The 21,910-nt window shown below is 39.9% G+C and overlaps 1 protein-coding gene across 7 annotated transcripts in view; it reads left to right on the top strand.

Moving 5' to 3' along the window:
- The window catches only part of B3GALT1 (beta-1,3-galactosyltransferase 1), a 391,634-nt gene that overhangs the window by 135,912 nt on the left and 233,812 nt on the right, over nt 1-21,910 (top strand). For 5 of the 7 annotated variants that reach the window (XM_060778436.2, XM_067471829.1, XM_060778419.2 and 2 more), the window contains one exon: nt 4,684-4,802. The exons of the other annotated variants lie outside the window; for them this stretch is intronic. The gene's annotated coding sequence lies outside the window, so the exon portion shown is untranslated. The remainder of the gene's footprint in view (nt 1-4,683; nt 4,803-21,910) is intronic. 7 annotated transcript variants of the gene reach the window in all.

Genomic DNA, 21,910 nt, shown 5'->3' with positions numbered 1-21,910 from the left:
CGAGTCTATATAAAACATAAAGGGAAGGGGGCACATTATGAGCCTCTAGGGAAGTAGTGAGTAGTAACAGATGCAGTGAAGGTTCAGTAAGGTTGGTTTTTTGCATAAGTACCCTAAGGATGTGGTATGGGATTTGTGGACCAGAACATAAAGAGAATGTTTTAGAGATGTGTGTGCGCACACAATGATGGTGATGATGTTAGGACCACATTTCAAAGCTAACATAATCAGGAAAAGTAAAATTACTTTATTGTTATTAGTAACCATTTCTAGTCCCTTTCAAATGCTATTTAATATTTTAAGAAGCATTCTGTCTGGAAGTTTGTGAATTCAGTTTTCAGGCTTTTGAGACAAAATCTTCCTGCTGGGATATCAAAACTTGGAAAAAATTGTAGAGGAAGATACAGGATTTAGGAAAGAGACCATAACCTCTTGGACCTTCTAGTATCATGATTCTGGAATTTATATTTGGGGACTAGAGATGAAGAATGATTGAACTGCCTTGGCTCAATGCTGGGGAACAATGAGAGTTGTAGTTTTACAATGCTGTTAGCTTCTTTTCCAGAGTGCTAATTCCTCACCTATAACTCCTAGGATTCCACAGTACTGAACCATAGAATTTAAAATGGTATCAAATTGCATTAGGTAAACACTTGTAGATGCAGTAGCCCTGTTGGACACAAAAGGGTGAAAGAGAGTGACCTCAAGGTCACTTAGTGGTTTTCATGTCTTCTTTTGAACCTGAATCTACAACATCCTAGCCAGTGCTCTAACAGCTATAACACATTGGTTTTTGAAAGCAGGTTAGACCATGCCTCTACTACCTCTATTTTTCCAGATTTGCTCTGAAACAGAATGCCTGTAAATGTAAAACATACACAAAATCCATCATAGAAATTCTTTTTAGCAGGAAGATGATCCCCCATGGCCAATGGAGCTCTGTGCTTAAGCACAGTGGTGAATCCGGCACTGCACGTATGCTGGATGGGATTACACTCCCATTAAAGATATAGGTCCACAGTTTGGGGGTCTTCCTGGATTCAGCATTGAACTTGGATGCCCAGGTATTTGCGGTGGCCCGGAGGACCTTTGCACAATTAAAACTTGTGCACCAACTGCACCTGTGCGTTGAGAAGCCTGATCTGGCCATGGTTGTACATGCCTTAGTTACATCCTGTCTGGATTACTGTAATGTACTCTATGTGGAGTTGTTTTTGAAAATTGTTTGGAAAATTCAGCTGATCCAAAGAGCTGCAGCCAGATGGTTAACCAGGGCTGGCTATAGGAAGCAGTAATCCCTCATGATGCAGAAGTGCCACTTCCTGCCAGTTTGTTTCCTGACACAATTCAAAGTGCTGGTTATGATCTTTAAAGCCCTAGACAGTTCAGGTCCAGGCTATTTGGCTGACTGCATCTCCTTGTACAAAACTGCCCAGGTCCTGAGATCTTTAGAAGGCCCCTTTCTCAGTCTCACCTCCATTGTAAGCTCAGTTGGTGGGAACAAGAGAATGGGTCTTCCTTCTTGGCGACTGCCCTGTGACTCTGGAACTTCTTTCTTCCCCGGGAAGCCAGAATGGCCCCCTCCCTGCTATCCTTCCAGCAGCAGGCTAAAACCTTTTTATTCAAACAGGCTTTTAAAGAAGAAGGTTTTTAAAATCAAGTTAGGAGGTGCTGTGATTTTTGGTTTTGAATATGTTTTTATGGATTTAAACAGTTTTTTTAAAAAAAATACCATTTATATTTTATTTTGTTTTAATGTTTGTATATTTGTAAATTTTAAATTGAGTTGAAATGCTTTTAATGTATGGCACTTTGAGTCTCCTTGTGGAGAGAAATCGTGGGGCATAAACAAACAACAACAACAACAACAACAACAACAGTATATGGCCTCTAGACACATCTACATTCCAAACTTTACATAGTTCCCTCATGAAGCAATGCTGGGAGACAGCGAATACACTGGGTGCAGCAAAATGTGAAATGGACTTAATAGGAGAATTGTAGAAGACTTTGAGTCATAAGGCTGACATGGGTAGGGTATTGACGGGAGAGAGGGGGAAGAAGGGAAGAGAAAGACTGGACCATTGCTGTCTAAATGAGGCTAGCAGCATTTCTATCTACTTTCTCCAGCTTTGACACTGATGTGAGCTTGGCTGACTATTTTGAAAGATGTGCAGCTGGCATGACTAGTGTCCCTGACCACTTGGTCTCTCTGCTTTAATTTACAGAGCACTTTGAAATCCGTCAAGCTGAAAGCTGCTTTATAAATGTAACAAGGTGCAATGATTGACAACATGAAATGTCAGGTGACATAACCCATTAAACTTTCCAGTAAAATAGTTCTACACAGTCTGTGCTGGAAGATGTGGAGAGGGCTCCCTGGAGCATATAATTGGTATTGACCATAATGACCAAGATCCGGGAATTAGTTGTATTCCGCAGCATCATACTCAGCTTATGGGCATAAACAGCCAGAACAGTGTGTCCATTGAATTAAATAAGAGTTTCTCATTCCATTAAGTAGAGAGCTGGTGAAACCTATATTACTGAGTAAATTCAAATTCAATACTTAAGCTTATATTTGCAAGGATGCTCTAGTGCACAATAACAGCTGGGTAAGAGTGAATCCTTCCAAGTTTCAGCATGAAAGCGCTATCTAAGGAGCTGAGCCTATCCAGGGGATTAGATTACCCTTAGATTGTTGCTTAATGGTACAGACTCATGACTTCATCACACACAGTAAAATCAGCATTTCTACACTTTTAAGAAACGATAACCCTTGGTGCCGTTAGCACGACACAAGCGTCAACTGTGGGGTTGAGGTATTTTGCCATTTCTAAAGTGTTGGTTTTTCCAATGATTTCGAAGCCAGTTGGGAATCGACTTATTTTTGAATTGTTTGCATAGAGACAGGCAAAATGGTCAATTTCCTCATGTGATGTTAATCCCTATTGCCCGTTGGTAAATAAAATCACTTTCTATGATCACCAATGCAAAGATTAGTGTTAAATTAAAACCACTTTCTATGATCCAAGGTGATGTTTTGTTTTTGTTTTTTAAAGATAAATAATTGAAATCCTGGAGGGACAGTGGGAGGAAACGAATCTCAGTGCAAACGACCTCAGAGAAAGTGCTACCTTAAGAAAGTTGCTTAACTCTCTTTCAGTGGGAGGGTCTTGAGTGCAAACAATCCCATGGAAAGTGCCACCTTAAGAAAGATGCCTTAAATCTGCTTTAGTCTAAGGGGTTTGAAGGCAGGGCTGCCTTAAAGGATGCCTGTTTTAAAAAGTGTGCTAGTATTCTTGAAATGGAAGGAGTCATCGCCTGTCCTTGTAATGTGAATTAAGCTGATGGTTGAGTTAAGGTTGTGTGATGAGAGTGAGTAAATTCTTTGTCTTCTTTAAAGACAGAACCCCATGCAACTCCATCCTTTCCTCCACTTTCCCTTGTTTTCTCCAGCTCCTTGTGATGAAGTCTAAAAACCCGGCCAATTAAGAGTCAAAAGACCTAAGCTTCACTTCTGGAATATAGATGGGAAATCAGATATAGACTGATATTCATAGTGTTGGATCCCCCCCGCCCCCCAGTGCCATCCCTGTCACCTCCCTTTAGACTGCTTTCAGGTGATCTTGTGGGTTGAGTTGGGTTTTAATAACTACTTGCATGTTTTGTCAAAGGCTTTCATGGCCGGAATAACTGGGTTGTTGTAGGTTTTTTCGGGCTATATGGCCATGTTCTAGAGGCATTCTCTCCTGACGTTTCACCTGCATCTATGGCAAGCATCCTCAGAGGTACTTGCATGTTGTTTTTAGCCTCAATTTTAAAATTTGTTGAAGTTTGAAGCATATAACCCCTTGGGTTTGACATGGATGTGCGGGACTGGTCATGATCTGGTCATCGACCGTAATGAAGTTTACTTTCTTACTACTATTAATTGACAGGCATTACCTTCCAATGTGGAAGGTACCACTGCTGTATTAATGTAGATCAGTTTGAAACCAAACTCTCTTTACTGGGAATTGCAAAAACACTTAGCTTCTGTGGTAGCAGGCATAGAGTAGCCATTTGTCCATTGCTACAGAAAATGATAATAAAATATGTATATTTGCCTAATCATGATGCAGTGCTTTGAGCATGGACGATGACTTTGGAGACCCTGATTTGAATCCCTGCTTGGCCAGGAAGACTCACCAGTGGCTTGGAGCAAATAAATCTTTCCAAGAAAACCCAGTGATTCAGTTCACCTTAAAGTCACAATTTGAAGGCACACACTAACAACATTTATATAAAATGTACATATGTTAATTGAAATTTAAGGATGAAAATTTAGAAATAGTTGCTGCCCTTTGCTAGACAGGCAGTCTCCAAATTGCAAACATCTGACTTACAAATAACTCATAGTTAAGAAAGGGTGTGAGACAGCAGGAAGTGAGAGAAATCTACCTCTAGGCAGGAAGATTCACTCCTGAAAGAGTTATTATGGGGAAAATATGTCTCCATTGATACTTTGTCAACAACCCTTGTTTTTTATTTGTAACTTGGGGACTGCCTGTACTTTAAATCGAAATACAATGATGTAACCCAATACTGTGAAGGAGATTATGGAGTACCTTTTCCGCCCCTGCTGTTCAATTGCTAAATGTTGACAGTCTGCTTCACGGGTCTTGCTCTTCTTTCTTACAGTTGCTGAGATGGACATCCTTTGCAAATAAAGAATATCTTCACAAACTGGCTTGTAAAATAGGACATGTGACCATCCTACCTTTTTGTGGTATTGATAGATCAGGAGATCCAATGAAAAGGTAATAAAGTCTGTTTTATATACTTTTTCAATGGGTTTTGTTTGCTTTTTGCTTCCTATTAAGCCATGAAATTCGGGTGTATTTAGGCCAGTAACTCTCCCAGCCTGACTTATTTGCAAAAACAAAATGAGGTGAATGAAAGCAATGTGCATTACCTTTGGCTCATTGGAAGAAAGTGAGAATATACACTTGCTAAGAAGTGAGACCTAAATCCAATTGTTAGTCCAGGCTAAATCAATAGAACTTACTGAGTTCTAATTGATTCAGTTGATCTGTTCCACTTGTAACTAACCAATGGATTTATGCCTAAATAAATAAATCAAATGACTACTCCCAATTAGCGTAGGCTCATTGATTCATTGTGAGTTACATAACCGCTGGCTTAATTTTTAGCATTTGATTCAATGGGTCTAAAGTAGGTGGGATTAGCAAATGAACAGAGCCCTTTATGTCCTCATGAATTCAGTAACACGGCAGTGAGTGAAGTCATTGGAATTTTGCAAATACTTTTCATCAGACAACTGAATATGTTTTGCTGTGAAAGAATAACTTACTGCAACAAATACCCTCCAAGGACTTCATCCCATTTGCTGGGGGTTGTGGCGGGGGGGAGCATTACATTACTATCACATTATGTCCTGTTGCATTAGAAAGCAAATTGTATTGTTTCTCATTTATCATTGCACATTGTTGTTTCTGGCCCTGTGTTCTAAAATTATCCATTTTCAGATGCATCGCATGCATGAGTGTAGTTCCTGCTCACTCCCTTTTTCAATTAAAAAAAATTGTGAACTTAGAAACTGCGAAAGAAAGGGCAGGAAAAGAGCAATTCAATAGAACAGAATCATGCAAAAGCAAAGTAGGAACCTCCTAAACAAGCAAAATTTCTAATGAATACAGAATTTAAAAAAAAACTGTACAAGGCAAGGATCAGGTGGCTGGATTCTAGGAGACTGCTGGGGTATCACTGCTTTGTAGGACACTGCCCATAAGAATACCCAGTCCCCCACGTCACCAAATCCAATCAATGTGGGCGAATCTGGCACATCCCATCCCACGTGTTTTTCACCATTTTCTTCAGTTTTGTAGCAATTCCTGAGCTCCGGGGACTATTTATGCCCGTCCTCTCTCCTCTCCCTCCCATCCATTTCTTAACACTTTGTAAACAATGTGTTGCTGAAGGTTTTCATGGCCGGAATCACTGGATTGCTGTGAGTTTTCTAGGCTGTATGGCCATGATCCAGAGGCATTCTCTCTTGACATTTCACCCACAGGCATCCTCAAAGGCTATTAAGTCTATTGGAAACTCTGCAAGTGAAGTTTATACAACTGTGGAATGTCAAGGGTGGAAGAAAGAACTCTTGTCTGTGTAGCCTGACATGGTGGTTGTGAGAGTGGTCCAGCATTTCTGTGTTCTCAAATAATATGCTGTTTCCAGGTTGGTTCATCAGGTGCTTTGCTATGGTTGACTTCTCAGATTGAATTAGTCTGCAGTGCCTTTCATGTTCCTTGATTCATGTTTGAATGCTGTGTTTGGTGGTCTCTATGTAGACTTGTCCACAGCTACATGGTATATGGTAGACACCTGCAGAGCACCTGATGAACCAACCTGGACACAGCATATTATTTGAGAACACAGAAATGCTGAACCACTCTCACAACCACCATGTCAGACTGCACAGAGAAGCCATTGAAATCCACAAGCACGAGGACAATTTCAATGGAAAGAAGGAAACCATGTAAATGAACAAAATTTGGCTACCAGTATTAAAAAAACCCTCTAAAATCAGAACAGCAACACTCAAAACACAGGGGAATTCTGGGCAAGAATCAATCAGGGCCAGCTAACAAGGATGCACCAGGCTTTGAAGCTGCAAAGCTATTAAATGCTAATCAATGTGGCCAGTGGCAACATTCACACTTGCCTCAAGCAGGCAAGAGTTCTTTCTCCCACTCTGGACATTCCATAGATATATGAATCTCCCTTGCCTATTTTCCAATATACCTCACAACCTCTGAGAATGCCTGTCATAGATATGGGTGAAACATCAGGAGAGGATGCCTCTGGAACATGGCCATACAACCCAGAAAATTCACAGCAACCCACTTTGTAAACAATTCACTAATAGAGCATGACCAACGCAAGAGGATGGTCTCCCTGCATCATTTGATGGGTTCTGTTTAACTTCATTTTTCAACTGTTTCTGAAGTGTTCAGAAACTGGGAAGTGGGGGATAACTTTCCTAGGATACTTTCTGTGACTGGTCATGGAAAATCATTTCAGATCAAGGGAATATGCATCTCTTGAAATGCTAAGACATGTGAAACAATCAAATACATAATAGATGGCAGGTACCAGTGGCTGTTGGCCATAATAGCACACATAAAAGCAACAAGGAGCTGCCTATCAGATCCTGGATTAACATTTGAATGTGGGCACCATCTTCAAGGCTATCTTGTAAGTTTTTATGAAAAGATGATAATGATGACAGTTGCTTGGTTATAATCAAAAAATGGTGATCTCCTTGTAGGCGTTTTGACTGAACTACTACAGCCTGCTATCCTCTGCTTCTTCATGTGTAAACATTCAAAATCCTTCATCAGGAACATAACTTGCATTTGAGGAAGTAGACATATTTTACAGAAGTATATACAGTAGAGTCTTGCTTATCCAACCTTCGCTCATCCAACATTCTGTATTATCCAACACAGTCTGCCTCCTGCCTGGACCCACAGCTGTTTCAATATAGTACAATGTTTTGGTGCTAAATTCATAAATACAATAATTACTACATAATGTTACCATGTATTGAACTGCTTTTTCTGTCGATTTGTTGTAAAACATTATGTTTTGGGGCTTAATTTGTAAAATTTACATAATTTGATGATTAATAGGCTTTTCCTTAATTTTTCCTTATTATCTAACATTTTTGCTTATCCAACATTCTGCCAGCCCATTTATGTTAGATAAGTGAGACTCTACTGTACTATTGACTTTATTTTTTCAGTTAGTCTCTGTGGTGTTTTGCATATTGATATTACAGACTAACATGCTTATGTGTTTGAGGGAAAAATTACTGGGAATAGTAATCACAAAGGGCGGAAAATCCAATGTCTGGTCAGGCAGAAAGTGAAATTAGAACCTTTTTCTTTACCTCCTACTGTAAATATTCTTGTTTTATATGTAGGTAATCATTGTTGCAGAAATGTGGTGGATCAGAAGACCAACACCTGACTTATTTTAATTATTACCCTTAAGGCATACATTTACTTCCACATTTGCAGCTTGTAAGGGAACTAGGGGCAGTATAATAATCATTTTCCCTTCAGTGTCTGTGCAGAATCTTGGTTACCTCCATATTTATCAGATCAGGTTACGCATACCTACATGACACCTCATTTTAGAACCTAAGGGACCTCATCAAGCATTAGCTGTAAGATTAGGAAGTTTAATGTGGAAACCAAATGGGAAAACATCTCTTTGAAATTAAGTTGAGATACCAATCATGATCCATACAGGTGAATATTCTGGATCATCACCATGCTACCTTGATGAAAAAGATGGGGAGGATGATAGAAATATGCAGGAAGATGAGAATTCAGGCTTTTCCTCTCCTTCAGGAAAGACTGTTGGATAGCCTTAGAAAGAACCTGGTGTAAATAGCCCTCATTCTCCAAGAATCTCTAAGAAATAGTTAAGGCCTCCTATTGCTCTCTTCCCCACTGTGTTCGGCATGTGGTAAGAACAGGGATAAAACTGGCTGGGAATTATGCAGATCAGGCAAGCTAATTTAGCACACCCAAATTGTGTAATTAGCTCTTTAAATTTGCATATTATGTAAATTACACTAGCTTGGTCGGAAAAGGTGGGGGATAAAACCTAAATTCAATCATGTCCTTTATATAACATTTTATTAGCTGAAACATAGCCAACAAAGGAGAGTCTGGCCCTGATACTTCTACCGGACTCCTATGGAAAATTATTGAGACTACTAAACATGTGGCTTTCTTCTGAATCACTATTTTGAAATACTTCCAGCCCTTGAAGGCATGTGACTGGTTCTGGTGCCAACAGGTGGTTGCTCCATTATTCCAAGGGCATTGCCTCTATGTTTGTATTTTGTCCCAATCTCCAGGAAAATTGCCATAGATTATAGTTTTCTCTAAGGACTTTGTCAAATTTACCATTGGAATGTGGAGGAAAGTAGAGGGAACCATGTTAATTCAATTCCTACCATTTATCCCCATCTTCTGGGATGACTAGCCATCTGACATCCTTTTCCATTCTTTCCTGTGCTTTCCCTGCTTCCTACTCATTTTATTGAATAAGTCTTCTCTCTGTTTTAACACACTGGCAACACAAATTCCCACTGGCAGCCACTGGAAGTGGTCGTGCATCGTGGGATGGTCTCTGTGGAACTCTGTTTTTGCCAGTGTGTTAAAATTGAGAGAACACAGAGAGTTGACTATGTGGTGTGAAGTTGAAAGTGTAATGTCTTCATTGCAAAAGTCAAGGTTTTAAAATACCACTTCCAGAATAGCCCACCTATCATAGCCATGATTGGTCATTCTTGAAGATGTAATTTCGGTTTGGTTTCTTAAAGGCCTTAACCTTTCTGAGATACCAGACTGTATTTACGCTTTACATCTGATCCAGGATTTGTGGACATTCCAAAATGAAATGTTTGAAGGTGTTGTGGAAATGAAGGTAATTAAGCTCAAGCTCAAACTTAGCAAGACTGTGGTTGGAAGGTTCAATATAGCTTTAAGGGATGTAAATCACTTTACTACTATCATGGATTAAACTTGGGGATGTTCTTAAAATACAGGTTTATACCTGAAAATACTTGTTTCCTTCCACTTCCTTGAAATGTTTAGGCAGGAATGACATGGAAAAGTGTCCTCTTTCATATGGGAAGTGGCTTATAATCACTGAAGGGAATGACAGTGTAGCATAACAGATTCATACCTTGAGCTTCATCTTCCAAACCACTGTTTGACATCTGTAATGGACTGGATGAGGACAAATTGAAACTTAAACCATAAAAACAGAGGTGCTCCTGGTCAGTTGGAAAGCATATCAGGGAATTGGGATCCAGTCTGTGCTGGATGGGGTTACACTCCCCCTGAAGACACAGGTCTGCAGTTAGGGGATACTCCTGGACTCAGTGTTGAAGCTGGATTTCTTCAGTGATCAGGAATGCCTTTTGCACACCTATAACTTGTGCAGCAATGGTAGCCATTCCTTGAGACAGTGGATCTGGCCATGGTAGTGTACATGTCATGGGACTTCATCACTCGGTGGGCTACAATCATCCTAGGACACTTGTAGCAGAGATGATCAATGGAGCCCCATGCCACCCATCACACAACATAGGCTCACTTTTGGTGGGGCTCCATTGATGAAGTGGGGTGCAAGCATCCTATGACGCTACACCCTGAACACAAGAAGCTTCCCGTGTTCCATTGGAAACCATGGGACCAGTGTACCAATGCTTCCCCACATGTGATTGGGAAGCTTCACTGTTGGCAAGGCAGGGCATAAGGTGTTTGTGATTGCCACGAAGACTGGTGAATTGCCCCGTTGGACCTCATCAATGTGATGAGATCCCTAGTTACATCCCATTTTGATTACTTTAATATACTTGCTGTGGGCCTGCTTTTGAAGAGTGTTTAGAAACTTTGAGTGGTCCAAAGTGCTGTGGTAAGATGGTTAAGGGCTGGCTACAGAAGCAGACAACCTCCCCTCTGGTTGCAACAGCTCTACCAGCTGTAAGTGTGTTTATGGTCATGATTCAAAGTGTTGGCTATTACTCTGTATGGTTCAGATCCAGTCTGTTTAGCAGATCCTATCTCCTGGTACAAACCTGCCCAGGTCCTGAGATCTTCAGGAGAAGACCTTCTCTCAGTCCCACCACCATCACAACCTTGGACACAAGAAAGGGCCTTCTTGGTGGCTGCCTCTCAACTCAGAACTCCTAACCCAGGGGGTGCTATGTAGTTTTATGTGTCTTAATGGCTTTTAATATCTGTTTTATAGTCCCATATCTAATTCTATTTCAGTGTTTCTATGGCTTCGGTTTTAAATGATACATTTCGTTGATTTTACTATTATTAGCTGTTTTGAGTTTCTTTTCAAATGGAAAAGTGGTGGGATGTAAATAAATATAACAGCAACAGCAACAAAATCTTCCCATATAGAGTTACTTCTTTTGTAAAACAAAGGGAGTGACTTGGCTTTACAGTGCAGTTTGATGTTTGTTTATTTGGAAATAAATACCATTGTACTCAATGGGTCTTACTTCCAAGTGCTGAACATAAGATTCCAGTCATTTTTGAAGTATTGCCAAATGATAAACTTGGTAACAACAGCATGTACTGCTTGTCAGATGTATTAGGACACTGTAGCACCAAATGACATTTTTGATCCGTTTAACTGCGTCAAGGATCTTTCATGGAAATACGCTCTTTGAGAGTACTCAGTAAACAGGAAGGCAAGCACAGTGTGTTCCCAATGCCATGCCACTGTGCTGGAGATATGTAACAAAGTCTAGCGATGTACTGCTGAGAGAAGGCCTGCTATTCCCCAATAGAGCTGCCACTTAGATGCCACTGCATAGTATTTGGTTGTATTAATGGCTCCTTCTGTCACAATGGTTTAGCAAGACATTCGAGTCCTGCTGAACAATGTTCATACTTCGTTTTTCTGTGGCTGAGATTCACTTTTGCTTCCTCTTCGAAAGCCTGCTTCTTTTTTTCATTGATTTCCATTAAAGTAAGGAAAGCAATGATCCAGAAACAGCTCATGAATTGCATTAGCCAGTTTAATTAGAGTGAACACAAAATTTCTCCCCAGACTGAATAGTCAGCATTCAGCCTCCGATGCAACTTTATATCAGGCTGGCAGTAGAGTGACATTACTGCCAGTGCCAATTATTACACATATCAACTCTGTTTAGATGACTTACACTCACTTTTGCGTTGTGCATTAAAAAGAGCCACACAGAGCAATTTGCGCTATTGAAAAATAGGAGTGGGATGCACCCCATTTGGTCTCGCCCGCTATGTTCCCCATTATTTTCATTCATGAAGTAAGGGATTGCCGGTTGCACTGTGTTGGTCACATTTGATGATGAAACTCATTCATCTCCCATGTGCTACCTTTCTGTTCCTTATCAGAAATTAATCATCAGTATAAGAGTGGATTTTTCTAGAGCAGTGGTTCTCAACCTGTGGGTCCCCAGATGTATTGACCTTCAACTCCCAGAAATCCCAACAGCTGGTAAACTAGTTAGGATTTCTGGGAGTTGCAGGCCAAAACATCTGGGGACCCACAGGTTGAGAACCACTGCTCTAGAGTAACAGAGGAAATGTAGTAGTACAAAATGGCAGATCATACATTCAGAAATAAACACTCAAGTTCAAAAAGAAATTGTCTCTCATGTTTCTTATTTTCCCAAATTGTCCAGATATTCATGGAGATTATCCCAATTCGTTCTTCTTAGTATCATACCTGTATTTTTCTTCAACAAAAAAGTCAATTCATCCATGTCCTTTATTTCTCTGATTTTTTTCCACCTATTCCTGTATGGGTGGTACTGAGTCATACTTCCATTCTCTAGCAAAAACAATTCTAGCGGCAGTTGTCATATATGTAAAAAGTTTATCCTCTTGTTGACCCTGAGCAAGGGCCGGGTAAATGACCTTCGAGGGCTGGATCAGACCCCCGGGCCTTAGTTTGAAGACCCCTGCTCTAGCAAAATACAACAAAATGCAAAATCCCCAAACAGCTATACCTTGATTGGGCAAACTACCAAGCATAAAATTACATATGCAGTTAGGCTTCAAAAGCTTGCATAATGTATTGTATACTTTGAAGTTTACTCAATAAAGGTATCATTGCTTGTAGATTTGGGGTTTTGTTGTATCCCATTGGAATATTAGTCTTTACTTTAAAGGAGTTATCCATGGTGCTGAATCCCATTCTCCAACTAGGCTCAACACATTTGTTAGTTCCTTTGGTGTCCTGTCTAGGAACCTGGGGGATTCATTGTTCCAGTGTCATGGGAAAGAGGACTATTCCTCAGTATATATCTGAAATACGGAGTTGGAAGTCTTTTAGTTTTTCATTTCAATTACTTTGTATAACATCGGATATTGGGAGGGGAATTCTTGAGAAGGCCAGCTAGAGATGAGGCCATCTGGAAGAATTTTGCCCCACTGCACTCTCTTTAGCTATAAATTAAACACATTCTAAGGTCTAAAATCTGATCACAACCCACCTCTGATACTCTGAGGTTTGATCTCATTATTGATCTCTGATTGTCTTCATGGAAAGCATATGTTCTGCAGATGAGATACAACCTTGCTATTAGAACTTGGAAACATAGTATTAGCCGTCATTGCCATTTTAAAAAATGTGATAATATTAAAATATTGATTGGTCAATCTGCTTTAGAAATCTGCTTTAAATTACAGAAAAATCACTTCCAGTTACTAAAAGTATTTTTCATGAATTAAATGCATGAGCACTTTATTCCTCAGATAATAATATTGTGGGTATTAACAATTAAAGTAGCAAGCCATCTAAATTTTAAATGAATTAAGGGACAGTTTGTTTATTGTAACCATCCGCAAGCACAGCTTCAACTTTCTATTTTGGAAGCACTTCAAAGAACCCCTGGACATCATGTACAAATTATTTTTGAACAATCTTAACTGGTTAACTCTAAAAGAAACAGATTAACTGCTGTGCAGATCTGTGGGAATAAAAAGCCATTTCTCTGACAAGGAAAAGAAAAAGGCAGTTGTTTGGGGGAGAGTAAAGGAAAGCATATCTAACATTGTCCAGGGAGACATCTACAGTCAGATAGACAAGCCTTTGTATTGCCATTGAAGTTGTGTTTACTTTTTAAATACATGGCCACTCTTCTAAAAGCAGAGGGTAGTGTGGTAAGGGGGGAATGACTTCCACAAAGCAGTACATTTGTAGCACTATAGTGTGATATGACAAGATATTACTTTGAACCTGACCCAAGCACTTTGCTTTCATCCTCCCCAAGGAGGAGAAGCAAACAGCAGGGAGCTGAGGCTGCCATGAGATGGAATGACTAAGATCTTGTGAAGGGAGAAATCTGGGGAGAAAAGAGAAATGTTTCAAAGAAGAGGTTTTTTTATAAAGAAAACCCGTGGCAATAACAGAAGGGAAGATTAAAAGCAGGGAAGTAAAAACAAGTAATATGCTGCAGTTAAGACTGGAAGGATTCACATGCTTTAAAGGACAGATATATTGAAGTATAAAATTGGATTTTAGGATGCAGATTAAATACATGCTGATTGTGGATTTGCACTTTAAATTATCTGTGTCAAGGAAGTAGTCAGACTTATTTTTTGTGATTCCTCTGAAATGCATTAGAGCATGAGGGAAAACCATTCCAATGACTCTGTAATCTTTGTTTAAAAAGGGATAGAAACAGAGAAAGCTCTTTGACATGAAACTGAAAGACCAGCTTGTGCTTTGAGCAAAATTGATTATGAGTTAGATTCTTCCCATTCATGTCAATGACTGTCTCAAGCCAATTAAGATATTGTGGACAGTTCAATATGTTGCACATTCTCATGCCCCAAAATGTATTTCCTTTGAAATAACAATATGCCATAGCAATGCAGGCATATGTAAAGAGATTGACTAGAGCTGTTCCCAAACCATGTCCACTTAACAACAAGGCCACTTGCAGCAATGGAGCAAGAGATCAGAGGCATTTATTTCACCTATTCCCTTCACTCTCCACACCACCACTTCTTCATGTTGTTATTTGCCATCAAGTCAACTTCAATTTGTGGTGACCATATGAATGAGATATATCCAAGAGTTTCATTCATCAGCTGCCTTACTTGAGTCTTGCAAACTCAGGGCTGTAGCTTCCTTGATTGAATCAGTTCCCTAAAGCACAATCTCCCTTTCCCCCGCTAAAACCACAAGTGATGTAAATTTTCCAGAATCTTTGAAAATATTCCACAATTATCTATACCATTAATTTTATAGGGAAAAATAGGGTTTGTTTGCATTTTTTTCTGACCTCTCCCCCTCCCGGGTGGGTCTTCACAACTCAAACCAGCACTGGGGACCTGGTAACTTCCATGTCATGGAGACATTGAATCTGCATGAGGTTTTGATCTGGTTTAAATGACCAAGGTATTGAGCCTGATGACACGTGTAGGTACAACACCCTGAAGTTCAGATTGAAAACCAGAATGGTCTTCCGTATTAGTAAAGTATAACAGAGAAGATTCTGAAAAAAAGGGAGTTGAAAGAAAAAGGTAAAGGAAGGTTGGGAAATTCATGGTTTTTATTTTTTTAGCCAATTAATGAAATCAGTGTTTGCTTGCTTTTCCCTTGTTACTGGAGTCACAGGGTAAAAAGTAATAGAAATAACTCTTACTGTTACAAATGCATTATAGCATATTCTAGGCATATTGATGTGGTGCTTAGCAGGCTTGAAGTGAGCCTCGGCAAAATTCAATCTTAGAGTCTAAACTCAATTGTTAGTCTAAATTCCAGTATACCCATGAACTCCATTGGAATATGGTAAGTCAACAATTATAAAAGTTCTGTTGATTCATATAGTATACAGGTATCTCTTGGTATCCAGGACTCCTTGTGGATATCAAAATCCATGGATGCTCAAATTCCATTATTTACTCCTATGATTGCATAGTAAAACCAGGTCTCATATACAAGAAAGGTCTGCTTCTTGTAATACTTTTATTTGATATTTTAAAGCCATGGGTGGTTGAATCCTAGGATACAGAGGGTTGACTTTATCCCAGATAGGACTAGCAGTTAAATGTAAAAAACATGGTGGATGAGGTCTATTGCTGCCATATAAAATACAAATTATATGCTTTGAACTGGATTAGATGGCGGTGTGGACTCCTATAATCCTGTTCAAAGAAGATAATGTGGATTTTCTGCTTTGATAATCTGAATTATATGGCAGTGTAGATCCAGTCTAAGTGACATAGCGATATAATGGTTTCAACCCTCTGTTTAATTTCTTTTATCACCCACCTCCCTCCCCATTGGAGTTGTGCTGAACTAGTGCCTGGCATTCGGTAATGCTTTTGATGGGAATCCATATACTGGGAATCCAGATGATGGGAATCCAGATGAACCCTGAAAGAACTCAGGGGCTGTGGGATCTTGGGTTTAGGGAAATTGTGGTTCCTCTAATTGTGGATGGTGTTTCATTCCTCTGAAAGAACAAGTTCACAGCTTGGTGATATTCCTAGATCTGCCTTTGTCGGTAGGGCAAGGGGCAGCCTCAATCACTTGGCATACTTTTTACCAACTGTGGCTTATTTTACAGGTGCAGCCATTACTGAAAGGGCTGGCCCAGGTAATTAATATGAATTAAGCCTATTCTCCCCTGGTGAATCCATACTCTGGTAACATGTTAACAGGATTATTGCAGTGTGTTACGTCTGGGGCTCTCCTATGGCAATGATGTAGAACCTTACACTGAGAAAACAATGTCTTATCACATTACATATATCTGCTGACCTAAAGCAAGGACATATGTGTTATTAGCAGTTCTGTTTTGTGAATGGTTACTGTCCATTATGTAATTGTTACTGTCAGGTTTTTCTGGATTTAATTTCCATCTGATCTCACTCTTAAAAATTATCCTCTGTAATCCCATATGTTGTATGTATGCCAGAAATTCTGGCTAATTCTTCATGTATCTGATGAAATAGACTATCATCTGCAAAAACTTCTAATGTATTTGAGTTGCTGGGCTTAAAGGCACTGGGTAACTTTTTCTTTTCTTTTTTTTATGTCAGGAGTGACTTGAGAAACTGCAAGTCGCTTCTGGTGTGGGAGAATTCCCCGTCTGCAAGGACGTTGCTCAGGGGACAGCCAGAAATTTTGGTGTTTTACTCTCCTTGTGGGAGCCTTCTCTCATGTCCTGCATGGAGAGCTGGAGCTGACAGAAGGAGCTCATCCATGCCCTTCCCAATTTCGAACCTCTGGCCTGTCAGTCTTCAGTCCTGCTGACACAAGGACCCACTGCACCACTGGGGGCTTTGTTAATTGTGTTTTATTCATTCAGTTTGTGAGATAAAGACTGTGTGTTTGTACTGTTCTAAGCACTAGCCAGTTTCACAGAGGTCCTTGGAAACATCTAAGGAAAATATTGGTAATAAAATGTTACCATACTGTGAGTTCAGAAACATACTCTGCACTGAATGACTGCCAGATTTATTTTGTAATTTCAGGTAACATTGTAAAGCGAGCTGACAAAGAGAGAACTCTCCCCCCTTCACATTATTGCAGAACTACAGGAAATGAAACAGTAAAAAGATAGGTTGAGGACATCTTTTTATATGTTGGAATGAAGCGTCTTTATGTCATATCATTTGAAAACCAAAGCTCCTTCACACAACATGTCCACCACTCAGAGATCTCTAGACACCTCAAAGTCTTTGTTCCACAGCAGTAGTTCCAGGGACTCACCACATCAATTCATAGCTATCCATTTAAAAAGACTATGGCACAGCAAACCAAGTTTCCATGCCATGCCTCACTGCATGCCATAGATATTATGCCAATCCAGTTTCAGGTAGCCTCTTACTATCAGACATATATGTGATGTGGCCTATGGCAAGGAGACAACCGTCATCTTACAAAATGAGGAACAGTACTTGATGGAAACAGTGGTAAATTGCACAAAGGAAGCAAATGTTGTTGATACCATTACTCATTTCTAACATATACCAAATATTCCATTCTTCTCTCTTTGTCTTGCTGCTTGGATTTTGATGGATGTTGTATTGTTTTCACCCATATTTCATCTGCTTTCCTTTCTGTTAGGTCTCCTCAAGGAGCACTCCGGAGTTGCTTTTCTATTTCCTTGAGCTTTCTCTCTTTCTCTCTCCCCTTTTTGTTGGTCTTATTATTTGTTCTTCTAAGGATCATTACTGTGTCTGAAGTGAAAATCTATAGTTCTGCTGCCCTTTTTCTTCTGAGCGATCACTGTCTTTTCTTTCCAATGTCTCTTTTTTTCTGCTTCACATTAACCTCACACTACACTGTGTGTCCTCTTTTATGCATTGCTTTTCTATCACTGTAAGTCAGACTTCAGTTCTTTCTCCCTGCCAAAAACCTTGGAGTCATAAAAAATTTGAATTATATTTTTAATTTCTTCACTTTGGAGCTGTTTTTTCTACTGCACATGCTGTTTTTCTCTTTGTCTTATCATCATTGACCACTGCTAGCAATCCCTTTCCTTGCTTCAAATCTCCCATACATTGGTCTTCTCTATTTTAGGTTGTTGTAGGTTTTTTGGACTGTATGGCCATGTTCTAGAAGCATTCTCTTGTGATGTTTCACCTGCATCTATGGCAGGCATCCTCAGAGATTGTGAGGTCCCACAACCTCTGAGGATGCCTGCCATAGATGCAGGTGAAACGTCACGAGAGAATGCTTCTAGAACATGGCCGTACAGTCCGAAAAACCTACAACAATCCAGTGATTCCAGCCATGAAAGCCTTCAACAATACTTCTCTCTTTTCTTTGTTGAGCCCATTGATCTTCAAATTTATACCTCTCCTGTCTTGTAAGAGTTTAAAAAGTACTTGGGAAAGCATCTCTCTTCTCCTGATTACTTACTCTCTACCATCACTTTCCCCCCTCTTTTTCCTTTCAGGTCTCTACTGCTTTCCTTGTAATATTAGAAAGGTTTTAAGCCTTCTGTCAGGGATACTTTGATTGTGCTTTTCCTCTATGGCAGGGAGCTGAAATATATGCCCACTGTGGTCTCTTCCAACTCTATTATTCTATGATTCTACTTTTCTAAGCCTGTGTGCAGAGTTTGTGCTTTTTAGCATAACAATTGTACTGCTGTTTGTGTCTTTGTAAAAAAAAAGTTATTGTTGTTCCTAGAAGATAGCCCATTATTGGATAGCCAATAAAATGCAAATTTAATAAAAAAATAAGCCACATGTCTACAACATGATTTCAGGAGGTTATTTTGGTCTGTTTTCACTTGTGGCTGAGCCTTCCTGTCAGCATGATTGCTTCCTCTGTGATCTCCAGTCATTATGCTAAAAGAGACTATTGTGTAACACCTGTACAAAGATATGCTTAGGAATATAAATGCACTAGAAACTTGCAACAGAGCCAGGGTGGTGCAGTGGTTTGAGCATCAGACTGTGACTCTGGAGACAGGGTTTGGTTCTCCCTTCATCCAGAGAAACCCTCTGGGTGACCTGGGGCAAGTAATCTGTCAGCCTCAGAGGAAGTCAAAGGCAAATCTTACGGGAAAACACCATTATAGGTATTGTCGAGAAATCGGACCCCTAATTATGAATTATTATCTGTGGCTCCATTCAAAACCATAGCCAGCCATGTGGTCATTTTTAATTGACCTAAAAATGTTTCTATGAAATTCCTTGGAAATTTCCCAGAACACGAACTCACCTCACCCTTGCCTCACCCTGAGAAAACCACCACAATGCATTAGGAAGAATGGGAGAGGGATATTCACTGAATTTGAGTCAGAGCCATTGGGATTTTCCTTATCTATCTGACATGATGTGATCAGGGCTGGGATTGGAAATGGTACATTTTCCCAGACTTGTGTATTGGTGCCCTGGGGAGAGGTCTATTGACTAACCAACACCTTATGGTGTGTTAAGATTAACCCCATTATGTTAATCCGAGCCAACCCATAGAGTCCATCATGGACTCATTCCCCAATGTCACACTACATTTCTTTCTGATAGCACCCCTCTAGGAAGTGGAACAAAAAACAGACTGACACCTCAGATGCTCCAATGACAATTTATACACAAAGAACCAACCAGCAATAACATATGATGTAGTCCTCAGCCACTCAGAATGTGGATCCTAGCCAGTTTTTCAGCCAGTCAGGAGCTGGCACAGGTTTCTTGAATAGCTGTCAAATGAAATGTGCAATTGCGGTATGTCAGTACTTTGGAATGCTTTCTCTGCCGACATCCTATCTGGCCAATGAGAATAAACCTCTGTTTTTGCCTTCTACCTGTTTGTGCCTCATTTGGCCTTGTGGGAAGCCAGACCCACAATTTAGCAGAGCTGAAATCACTCAACATAGATTCGTCTTAGGATTGCTGGAAGCTGGAAGCATCTTGAAGGCACACAATAAAAAAGTTACTTATAGCCAAAGGTTCAGTCTGTTTCTTCAAATCAGAATAGCAACCTTCATGTCTCCATTGCATCTGAATATTAAGGCTAGATTGAACACTGAAAAATGAACACAAAATATTTGAGAATTTATTTATATTCCATAGAATAGAAAAAGAAGAAAATCAGCACAGCATAGTCTCTATAGGTTGCCAGTGCAGGAAATCCATGAGTACAGAGTTGATAAATTTGCCTATCCCTAATAAAGCTCAATATGTGTGCAATGACAGCCTTAAGAGTGCAACAGCCTTGCTTTTGTTTTGTTCTGACAACATAGTTCTTCCCCTCATAGTTCATGAGCTGAGAAAGATACCCATGTGATGTGCCCAATAGATGCCAGAACTCTCTACTTTGGTATATTTGGGGTAGCTGCCTTCATGCTGTGTTCCTAGTGGGGCTTATCTATAAATAGAAGGGCAGGGGGTCACCAGTGGGAAGTGAGGATAAAAAAGGAGCTATTTAATGAAATGTGTTTGCTACAATCCCAAGTGACACTAATTCTAATCCTTGAGTACTTTAAAGCAGGGATGGGCTGAATATATTGGTGGATCTCTGAATTATTTGTTGTCTACACAATTTGCAGTTATGGGACCTGTGCATTTTAATACACTTCAGTCATTGGGGGTATGTGTCCATTTGAAAAAGGCACATAAAATAAGTAATAATGTCTTCTGATCAACAAAGTTATTGCTTTGTTCCTTCTGATTTATGGTGACTGAAAGTGAAACCTATCATGGGGCTTTCTTGTCAAGACTTGTTTAGAGGAGATTTGCTTCTTGCTTTCTTATGAGGTTGAGAGAGTGTAACTTGCCCAAAGTCACCCAGTGGATTTCCATGGCTAGCAGGGATTCAAATCTTGCTAACTAGGGTTGTAGTCCAATGAGCCCCCGGTGGCACAATGGGTTAAACCCTTGTGTCAGCAGGACTGAAGACTGAATGTTCAGAGGTTCGAATCCAGGGAGAGCATGGATGAGCTTCCTCTGTCAGCTCCAGCTCCCCATGCAGGGACATTTTAAGTGAATACAGATGAGTCTGTAGCCATTAGAGAATGCATGAGTGACATTATCAATGGGTCACAGTTGTCTAACCCTGTCATATAAATTCAAATCTTGTTTGACTGTTCATCACACTAGAGAGAAAAAATCCACTTTAAATCCGGTTTCTGCCTCCTGCAGAATTCTGGGGTTTGTAGTTTACTGAGGCTGTTAAAGACTCCTCCCTAAACTACAAACCCCAGAATTCTGCAGGAGGCAGAAACCGGATTTAAAGTGGATTCATTCTCTAGTGTGATGAGACCCTAGCAACAGTACAACATATCATTGCTTAGTAGAGAACTTGCAGATGAGTGAAGAGTCAGAATATAACCAGTAAATTATCTGGAGAGAGTGAATGCCTGGAATAAGTCGCTGAGAAATTCAATTACATACAATCGATATGTGGAAAAGGATGCTACCTTATCTATTTCCATCCTTCTTTCTTTGGGGCCAATATGCAGAAACTTTCTGAACCAGAACACTCAAGCATTTTTTCATGAATACCATACCACTCCTTTATTGCCAACAAGATTCCATGTGAGGCCACTTAGATGCATTATGTATCATATGTAATTCTTCCTTGCTGGAGAGAAATAAAGAATAATTCACTATGGGAATATAGTATTATATCTGGGTAAGCTCCCAGGCTTTAAATCTATTCAAATCGCAATGCACGGCTGATCTGCACGCTCAAGGTTTTTTCTCCCCAGGAGTTGTATAAAGCAGAGTGACAGAGTAAAGCAGGAGGGACGCATTGTGTCAGTCCTTTTATGCAAAGAAATCTTTTCCTGTGGTTTATACTTTTAAATCCCAGGTTATCACTAAAAAAAAGTCTGCATTGTTATGTA

This window comes from Anolis sagrei, chromosome 1 (genome assembly GCF_037176765.1).
Source record: "Anolis sagrei isolate rAnoSag1 chromosome 1, rAnoSag1.mat, whole genome shotgun sequence".
Lineage (NCBI taxonomy): Eukaryota > Metazoa > Chordata > Lepidosauria > Squamata > Dactyloidae > Anolis > Anolis sagrei.
The sequence above is the reverse complement of the archived record's forward strand: the minus strand, read 5'-3'. Positions and strand labels throughout refer to the sequence as shown.